Source organism: Pseudophryne corroboree, chromosome 3, assembly GCF_028390025.1.
Source record: "Pseudophryne corroboree isolate aPseCor3 chromosome 3, aPseCor3.hap2, whole genome shotgun sequence".
In the NCBI taxonomy this organism is placed as follows: domain Eukaryota; kingdom Metazoa; phylum Chordata; class Amphibia; order Anura; family Myobatrachidae; genus Pseudophryne; species Pseudophryne corroboree.
Window position 1 is genome coordinate 291,825,019 of NC_086446.1, and position 10,326 is coordinate 291,835,344.

Below are 10,326 nucleotides of genomic sequence, written 5' to 3' on the forward strand. Positions count from 1 at the left end.
GGTTGTGGGTGTCCAATAGCACTCCCAGCCCTAGGTGCACCATGCTCTGAGCAGGGACCAGGGAAGACTTCTTCCAGTTGATGAGCCACCAGTGGGCTTGCAGGAATTGGACCGTCGGCTCGAGATGATGGAGAGTTCGCCAGGATCAACAAGTCGTCCAGATACGGCAGGATCCTGACACCCTGACGGAGTAGAGCAGTCATGACCGCCAGGACCTTGGTGAAGATCCGTGGAGCAGTGGTCAGACCAAAAGGTAAGGCCTGGAATTGAAAATGTAGGTTGCCAATAGCAAAGCGAAGGTATTGTTGATGCGACGCTGCAATAGGTATATGCAGGTAAGCATCCTGAATGTCCAGGGATACCATATAGTCCTTGGGTTCCAAAGCCAGAACAATAGAGTGAAGAGTTTCCATACGGAATTTTGAAACTCACAAGTTTGTTCAAAGACTTGAGGTTGAGAATGGGTCGGAAAGATCCATTCGGCTTCGGAACTAGGAACAGCATTGAATAGTACCCCCTGCCTCTCCGAGTTAGAGGCACCGGCACTATCACTCCTGTGTCCAGGAGGAATTGTACCACCAGATGGAGAGTTATTGCTTTTACTAGGTCCGAAGGGACGTTTGTTGAGCAAAACTAGTGAGGGGGTCGTTTCTTGAAAGAGATGGCGTATTCATGAGTGACGACTTCCCTTACCCAGGCGTCTGAAGTGGTCTGTAACCATACCTGAGCAAACCGTAAAAGTCGGCCTCCCAGACGGAGGCCCGCCCCGTCATGCAGCAGGCTTATCTGTTTTGGAAGCAGGCTGAGGGGCAGCCCAGGCACGTTTAGGTTTGGGCTTAGTGGATTTGGAAGTGCAAGCCTGTTTTGGGTACGCCTGACCCTTTGCTTTACCTGGAGGTCGAAAGGAAGTACTCTTAGCCTTCGGAGCTGTAGGAGTAGTACTAGGTAGACATGCAGTCTTAGCAGCTGCCGACGCACTGGCCTCCAAGATACCTGCCATCAGATGCCACCTCCTGTATATAATGAGAGGCTGTAATAATGCTAGACAGTGTCTTTCATGTATTATCAGGAAAATCAGATGGTAGTTCCGCTTCAACTTCCTGAACCCAGGCCTCTATGGCTTTAGCAGCCCAAGAGGCCGCAATAGTAGGCCTATGCACAGCTCCAGCAAGTGTGTAATAGATTTCAAGCAACCCTCCACTCGTTTATGCGTCTCTTACTTCAAGGAGGTGACAGTAGTGACAGGCAGAGCAGATGACACCACCAGACGTGCGACTTGTGCGTCCACAGGTGGTGGTGTTTCCCAATTTTTACTTAACTCTGTAGCGAGGGGATAACGAGCTAGCATCTTCTTAGACAGGGAGAATTTATTTCCTGGATATTCCCAGGATTCCTGACGTATGTCAACTAAGTGGTCAGAATCAGGTAAAACTAATTTAGTAATCTTCTGACTCTTAAACTTTTCTGGTTTCTTAGAGGTAGTTCTTTGTCATCAATTTGAAGAATCAGCCTGATAGCCTCCAAAAGGTCAGGAACATCCACCTGTGTAGTAGACTCCCCATCAGAAGCATCTGCATCAGTGTCTGAGGGGTCAGTATATGCGCCATCTCATCAGATGAAGTATCTGAACCATGAGTGGATTGTGAGGAAGTTATGGCCTGTTTTCATGACCCCTTGGTCTTAGGCGGGTGAGGGTTAGGATTTTGCTTGGCCAAAGACTGATTTAATTGCTGTAACTGAGAGGACAGTGTATCTGCCCATGGCGGTTTAACTGCAGGGACCATATGTGGCTGTAATGGCACAGGAGCTCCCATAGGGGACGCAAGTCTAGTTACAAGCGTAGTCAGTAAATTAGAAAATGTAGCCCATGGTGGGTCATGATTTGCCCCCGTTGCTGTGGACTGACTAAGGGGCATAAAACCCCCTGTACCTGAACCCTCAGCTGCAATATTTTCCTCAGAGACATTTATGGCATTAGCACTGCAGGGTGCAGGATTACCATAGACTCATCACTAGTGATGAGCACCGGAAATTTTTTGTGTTTTGGTTTTGGGTTCGGTTCCGCAGCCGTGTTTTGGGTTCGAACGCGTTTTGGCAAAACCTCACCGAATTTTTTTTGTCGGATTCGGGTGTGTTTTGGATTCGGGTGTTTTTTTCAAAAAACCCTAAAAAACAGCTTAAATCATAGAATTTGGGGGTCATTTTGATCCCAAAGTATTATTAACCTCAATAACCATAATTTCCACTCATTTTCAGTCTATTCTGAACACCTCACACCTCACAATATTATTTTTAGTCCTAAAATTTGCACCGAGGTCGCTGGATGGCTAAGCTAAGCGACCCAAGTGGCCGACACAAACACCTGGCCCATCTAGGAGTGGCACTGCAGTGTCACGCAGGATGGCCCTTCCAAAAAACACTCCCCAAACAGCACATGACGCAAAGAAAAAAAAGAGGCGCAATGAGGTAGCTGTGTGAGTAAGCTAAGCGACCCTAGTGGCCGACACAAACACCTGCCCCATCTAGGAGTGGCACTGCAGTGTCACGCAGGATGGCCCTTCCAAAAAATACCCCCCAAACAGCACATGACGCAAAGAAAAATGAAAGAAAAAAGAGGTGCAAGATGGAATTGTCCTTGGGCCCTCCCACCCACCCTTATGTTGTATAAACGGGACATGCACACTTCAACCAACCCATCATTTCAGTGACAGGGTCTGCCACACGACTGTGACTGAAATGACGGGTTGGTTTGGACCCCCACCAAAAAAGAAGCAATTAATCTCTCCGTGCACAAACTGGCTCTACAGAGGCAAGATGTCCACCTCATCATCATCCGCCGCTATATATCACCGTGTACATCCTCCTCCTCACAGATTATCAGTTCGTCCCCACTGGAATCCACCATCTCAGCTCCCTGTGTACTACTTTGTGGAGGCAATTGCTGCTGGTCAATGTCTCCACGGAGGAATTGATTATAATTCATTTTAATGAACATCATCTTCTCCACATTTTCTGGATGTAACCTCGTACGCCGATTGCTGACAAGATGAGCGGCGGCACTAAACACTCTTTCGGAGTACACACTTGTGGGAGGGCAACTTAGGTAGAATAAAGCCAGTTTGTGCAAGGGCCTCCAAATTGCCTCTTTTTCCTGCCAGTATAAGTACGGACTGTCTGACGTGCCTACTTGGATGCGGTCACTCATATAATCCTCCACCATTCTTTCAATGGGGAGAGAATCATATGCAGTGACAGTAGACGACATGTCCGTAATCGTTGTCAGGTCCTTCAGTCCGGACCAGATGTCAGCATCAGCAGTCGCTCCAGACTGCCCTGCATCACCGCCAGCGGGTGGGCTCGGAATTCTGAGCCTTTTCCTCGCACCCCCAGTTGCGGCAGAATGTGAAGGAGGAGATGTTGACAGGTCGCGTTCCGCTTGACTTGACCATTTTGTCACCAGCAGTTCTTTGAACCCCAGCAGACTTGTGTCTGCCGGAAAGAGAGATCCAAGGTAGGTTTTAAATCTAGGATCGAGCACGGTGGCCAAAATGTAGTGCTCTGATTTCAACAGATTGACCACCCGTGAATCCTTGTTAAGCGAATTAAGGGCTCCATCCACAAGTCCCACATGCCTAGCGGAATCGCTCTGTTAGCTCCTCCTTCAATGTCTCCAGCTTCTTCTGCAAAAGCCTGATGAGGGGAATGACCTGACTCAGGCTGGCAGTGTCTGAACTGACTTCACGTGTGGCAAGTTCAAAAGGTTGCAGAACCTTGCACAACGTTGAAATCATTCTCCACTGCGCTTGAGACAGGTGCATTCCACCTCCTATATCGTGCTCAGTTGTATAGGCTTGAATGGCCTTTTGCTGCTCCTACAACCTCTGAAGCATATAGAGGGTTGAATTCCACCTCGTTACCACTTCTTGCTTCAGATGATGGCAGGGCAGGTTCAGGCGTTTTTGGTGTTGCTCCAGTCTTCTGTACGTGGTGCCTGTACGCCGAAAGTGTCCCGCAATTCTTCTGGCCACCGACAGCATCTCATGCACGCCCCTCTCGTTTTTTAAATAATTCTGCACCACCAAATTCAAGGTATGTGCAAAACATGGGACGTGCTGGAATTTGCCCATATTTAATGCACACACAATATTGCTGGCGTTGTCCGATGCCACAAATCCACAGGAGAGTCCAATTGGGGTAAGCCATTCTGCGATGATCTTCCTCAGTTACCGTAAGAGGTTTATAGCTGTGTGCGTATTCTGGAAAGCGGTGATACAAAGCGTAGCCTGCCTAGGAAAGAGTTGGCGTTTGCGAGATGCTGCTACTGGTGCCGCCGCTGCTGTTCTTGCGGCGGGAGTCCATACATCTACCCAGTGGGCTGTCAGACGTGCCTACTTGGATGAGCCTTCCCTGCTCCACTTGTCCACATGTCCGTGGTTAAGTGGACATTGGGTACAACTGCATTTTTTAGGACACTGGTGAGTCTTTTTCTGAGGTCTGTGTACATTTTCGGTATCGCCTGCCTAGAGAAATGGAACCTAGATGGTATTTGGTACCGGGGACACAGTACCTCCAACAAGTCTCTAGTTGCCTCTGCAGTAATGATGGATACCGGAACCACGTTTCTCACCGCCCAGGATGCCAAGGCCTCAGTTATCCGCTTTGCAGCAGGATGACTGCTGTGATATTTCATCTTCCTCGCAAAGGACTGTTGGACAGTCAATTGCTTGGTGGAAGTAGTAAAAGTGGTCTTACGAGTACGACTTCCCCTCTGGGATGACGATCGACTCCCAGCAGCAACAACAGCAGCGCCAGCAGCAGTAGGCGTTACACGCAAGGATGCATCGGAGGAATCCCAGGCAGGAGAGGACTCGTCATAATTGCCAGTGACATGGCCTGCAGGACTATTGGCATTCCTGGGGAAGGAGGAAATTGACACTGAGGGAGTTGGTGGGGTGGTTTGCGTGAGCTTGGTTACAAGAGGAAGGGATTTACTGGTCAGTGGACTGCTTCCGCTGTCGCCCAAAGTTTTTGAACTTGTCACTGACTTATGATGAATGCGCTGCAGGTGACGTATAAGGGAGGATGTTCCGAGGTGGTTAACGTCCTTACCCCTACTTATTACAGCTTGACAAAGGCAACACACGGCTTGACAAATGTTGTCCGCATTTCTGTTGAAATACTTCCACACCGAAGAGCTGATTTTTTTGGTATTTTCACCAGGCATGTCAATGGCCCTATTCCTCCCACGGACAACAGGTGTCTCCCCGGGTGCCTGACTTAAACAAACCACCTCCCCATCAGAATCCTCCTGGTCAATTTCCTCCCCAGCGTCAGCAACACCCATATCCTCCTCATCCTGGTGTACTTCAACACTGACATCTTCAATCTGACTATCAGGAACTGGACTGCGGGTGCTCCTTCCAGCACTTGCAGGGGGCGTGCAAATGGTGGAAGGCGCATGCTCTTCACGTCCAGTGTTGGGAAGGTCAGGCATCGCAAACGACACAATTGGACTCTCCTTGTGGATTTGTGATTTCGAAGAACGCACAGTTCTTTGCTGTGCTTTTGCCAGCTTGAGTCTTTTCATTTTTCTAGCGAGAGGCTGAGTGCTTCCATCCTCATGTGAAGCTGAACCACTAGCCATGAACATAGGCCAGGACCTCAGCCGTTCCTTGCCACTCGTGTGGTAAATGGCATATTGGCAAGTTTACGCTTCTCCGACGACAATTTTATTTTAGATTTTTGAGTCCTTTTTTTACTGATATTTGGTGTTTTGGATTTTACATGCTCTGTACTATGACATTGGGCATCGCCTTGGCAGACGACGTTGCTGGCATTTCATCGTCTCGGCCATGACTAGTGGCAGCAGCTTCAGCACGAGGTGGAAGTCGATCTTGATCTTTCCCTATTTTTGGAACCTCAACATTTTTGTACTCCATATTTTAATAGGCACAACTAAAAGGCACCTCAGGTAAACAATGGAGATGGATGGATACTAGTATACTTATGGATTGACGAGCGACTGCCGACACAGAGGTAGCTACAGCCGTGGACTACCGTACTGCGTCTGCTGCTAATATAGACTGGATGATAATGATATAAAAAATATATATATATATATCACTACTGCAGCAGGACAGGTATATATTATATAATGACGGACCTGCTGGACACTGTCAGCTCAGCACTGCAGACTCCTAAAGTAAGCTACTAGTAGTATCAAGAAGATAGAAAGGAAAAAAAACACCACAGGTAGGTGGTATACAATTATGGATGGACTAGCGACTGCCGACACAGAGGTAGCTACAGCCGTGGACTACCGTACTGCCTCTGCTGCTAATATAGACTGGATGATAATGATATAAAAAATATATATATATATCACTACTGCAGCAGGACAGGTATATATTATATAATGACGGACCTGCTGGACACTGTCAGCTCAGCACTGCAGACTCCTAAAGTAAGCTACTAGTAGTATCAAGAAGATAAAAAAAAAAAAACACCACAGGTAGGTGGTATACAATTATGGATGGACTAGCGACTGCCGACACAGAGGTAGCTACAGCCGTGGACTACCGTACTGCGTCTGCTGCTAATATAGACTGGATGATAATGATATAAAAAATATATATATATATCACTACTGCAGCAGGACAGGTATATATTATATAATGACGGACCTGCTGGACACTGTCAGCTCAGCACTGCAGACTCCTAAAGTAAGCTACTAGTAGTATCAAGAAGATAGAAAGGAAAAAAAACACCACAGGTAGGTGGTATACAATTATGGATGGACTAGCGACTGCCGACACAGAGGTAGCTACAGCCGTGGGCTACCGTACTGCGTCTGCTGCTAATATAGACTGGATGATAATGATATAAAATATATATATATATATATATATATATATATATATATATATATCACTACTGCAGCCGGACAGATATATATTATATAATGATGGACCTGCTGGACACTGTCAGCTCAGCACTGCAGACTCCTAAAGTAAGCTACTAGTATCAAGAAGATAGAAAAAAAAAAAACACCACAGGTAGGTGGTATACAATTATGGATGGACGAGCGACTGCCGACACAGAGGTAGCTACAGCCGTGGACTACCGTACTGCGTCTGCTGCTAATATAGACTGGATGATAATGATATAAAATATATATATATATATATATATATCACTACTGCAGCAGGACAGGTATATATTATATAATGACGGACCTGCTGGACACTGTCAGCTCAGCACTGCAGACTCCTAAAGTAAGCTACTAGTAGTATCAAGAAGATAGAAAAAAAAAACACCACAGGTAGGTGGTATACAATTATGGATGGACTAGCGACTGCCGACACAGAGGTAGCTACAGCCGTGGACTACCGTACTGCGTCTGCTGCTAATATAGACTGGATGATAATGATATAAAAAATATATATATATCACTACTGCAGCCGGACAGGTATATATTATATACATATATGCTGGACACTGTCAGCAGAATGCGTTTATAGAATAAAAACACCACACGACGATCACAATATACTGGTGGTCAGTGGTCACTGGTCAGTCACACTGGCACTGGCAGTGGCACTCTGGCAGCAAAAGTGTGCACTGTTAAAATATGTACTCCTGCTATAACTGCTCCCCAGTCTCCCCCACAATTAAGCTGTGTGAGCAGTGAGCACTCAGCACAGTCAGATATACAGTATTACATAGATGATGCAGCACACTGAGGGCACACTGAGGCTGAGCACAGATATGGTATGTGACTGTGTATCGGTTTTTTTCAGGCAGAGAACGGATTAATTAAACTGGTGGTCACTGGTCACACTATCAGCAAGTAGTAGTGGTCACTGGTCAGTCACACTGGCACTGGCAGTGGCACTCTGGCAGCAAAAGTGTGCACTGTTAAAATATGTACTCCTGCTATAACTGCTCCCCAGTCTCCCCCACAATTAAGCTGTGTGAGCAGTGAGCACTCAGCACAGTCAGATATACAGTATTACATAGATGATGCAGCACACTGAGGGCACACTGAGGCTGAGCACAGATATGGTATGTGACTGTGTCACACTGTGTATCGTTTTTTTTTCAGGCAGAGAACGGATTAATTAAACTGGTGGTCACTGGTCACACTATCAGCAAGTAGTACTCCGTCCTAATATGCTCCCCAAAATTAGTAAATCAAGTGTCTCTAGACTCTCTACTCTCTACTCTACTCTAAACGGAGAGGACGCCAGCCACGTCCTCTCCCTATGAATCTCAATGCACGTGTGAAAATGGCGGCGACGCGCGGCTCCTTATATAGAATCCGAGTCTCGCGATAGAATACGAGCCTCGCGAGAATCCGACAGCGGGATGATGACGTTCGGGCGCGCTCGGGTTAGCCGAGCAAGGCGGGAAGATCCGAGTCTGCCTCGGACCCGTGTAAAAAGGCTGAAGTTTGGGGGGGTTCGGTTTCCGAGAAACCGAACCCGCTCATCTCTACTCATCACCCTGTGTAGCTGACATGATATGAAAGTGTAACCGTAGGGTGAAATAGTACCATATAAGCAGACAAAGTACCTTACAAAAATCCCCCTGTATAGTGTGACTGCAAGCAGAGCACACACACAGAATTTAAGAGGTACATGGTGACTGTAAAACACAGAGAAAAATACCAAAGGAGTATATCCTGTGAAACACTATATTATATGAAAACCCTGAAGCACTTAGCCCCCCTCAGGGTACAGAATTTCTCTTACGTCCTAGAGGATGCTGGGGACTCCAAAAGGACCATGGGGTATAGATGGGATCCGCAGAAGCTTGGGCACACTAAAAGACTTAAGACTGGGTGTGAACTGGCTCCTCCCTCTATGCCCCTCCTCCAGACCTCCGTTAGACTTTGTGTCCAGGAGTGACTGGATGCACACTAGGGGAGCTCTACTGAGTTTCTCTAGAAAATACTTTTGTTAGGTTTTTTATTTTCAGGGAGCCCTGCTGGCTACAGGCTCCCTGCAGCGTGGGAGTGAGGGGAGAGAAGCAGGACCTACTTCTGTGAGTTTCAAGGCTCTGCTTCTCGGCTACTGGACACCATTAGCTTCAGAGGGTTCGATCACTTGGTGCGCCTAGCTGCTTGTTCCCGGAGCCACGCCGTCAATCCCCTCAGAAGTCAGAAGTCGGGTGAGTATGAGAAGATCAGAAGACTTCAGGACGGCAGAAGACTTCAGTAACGGAAGGTACAGCACAGCGGTGAAGCTGTGCTCCATGCTCCCACACACATCACCAACGGTATTCACTGGGTGCAGGGCACTGGGGGGGGCGCCCTGGGCAGCATGTTACAGGAGTTTCTTTTAGGGCGGCAGAATGATTGTGGGTGCCTCGGCACCGTGTACAGACCCCCGCCGGCATCTTTTACAATTTTGAAATTGGGCCGAAGTGCGCCGGGAAGGGGGCGGAGCTTCGACCCGCAGCTCACGGGCGCCATTTTCCCTGCTGCACGGGCTTAGGGATAGACGCTGGTCGGACCTCTACGCTTTCCAAGTAACGGGGGGCTTGTTCTGAGGGGGGCCGCAGTGTTGGTGCTTAATAGTGGTGTAGGCAGCGCTGGGTACATATATCGTTTTTTGCGATATATGGGCGCTGTGGTGTGAGCTGGCATACTCCCTCTGTGTCCTCTATCTGGGCTTTTTTGGTAGGCCTGTCACCTAGCAGGGACCTTCTGTGTGTTGTGTGTCGGTACTGTGTGTCGGCATGTCTGAGGCGGAAGCTTATTCACCGGAGGAGGTTATTGGGAGAGTGGATGCGGGGCTAGAATTGGGACTGTCAACGCAGCCGACACCTGATTTGCTAGCATTGCTCAGTACATTAAACTCGAATGTAACTTCCTTATCAAAGAGGTTAGATAAGTCTGAGGCGCAGACTCAGGTGTGGAAAAAGTCCATGGAAGAGGCTTTGTCTCAGGTTCAAACCCCATCTGGGTCGAAAAAGCGGCCATTTAATCAGGTGGTAGATACTGATACCGACACGGACTCTGATTCCGACGTCGATTTCACTGAGGCAGCGTTACATCCACGTTTGGTTAAGAGTATTCAGTACATGATTGTGGCTATAAAAGATGTTTTACACATTTCTGATGAACCCGTGGTTCAGGAAAGAAGGATTTGCTTGTTCAAGGAAAAGAAACCTGAGGTGAAATTTCCCCCCCCTCATGAAATGAATACTCTTTGTGAAAAGGCTTGGGAGTCGCCGGATAAGAAATGGCAGATTCCCAAGAGAATTTACATGGCGTATCCTTTCCACTCTGATGACAGGGAAAAATGGGAGGCATCTCCGACT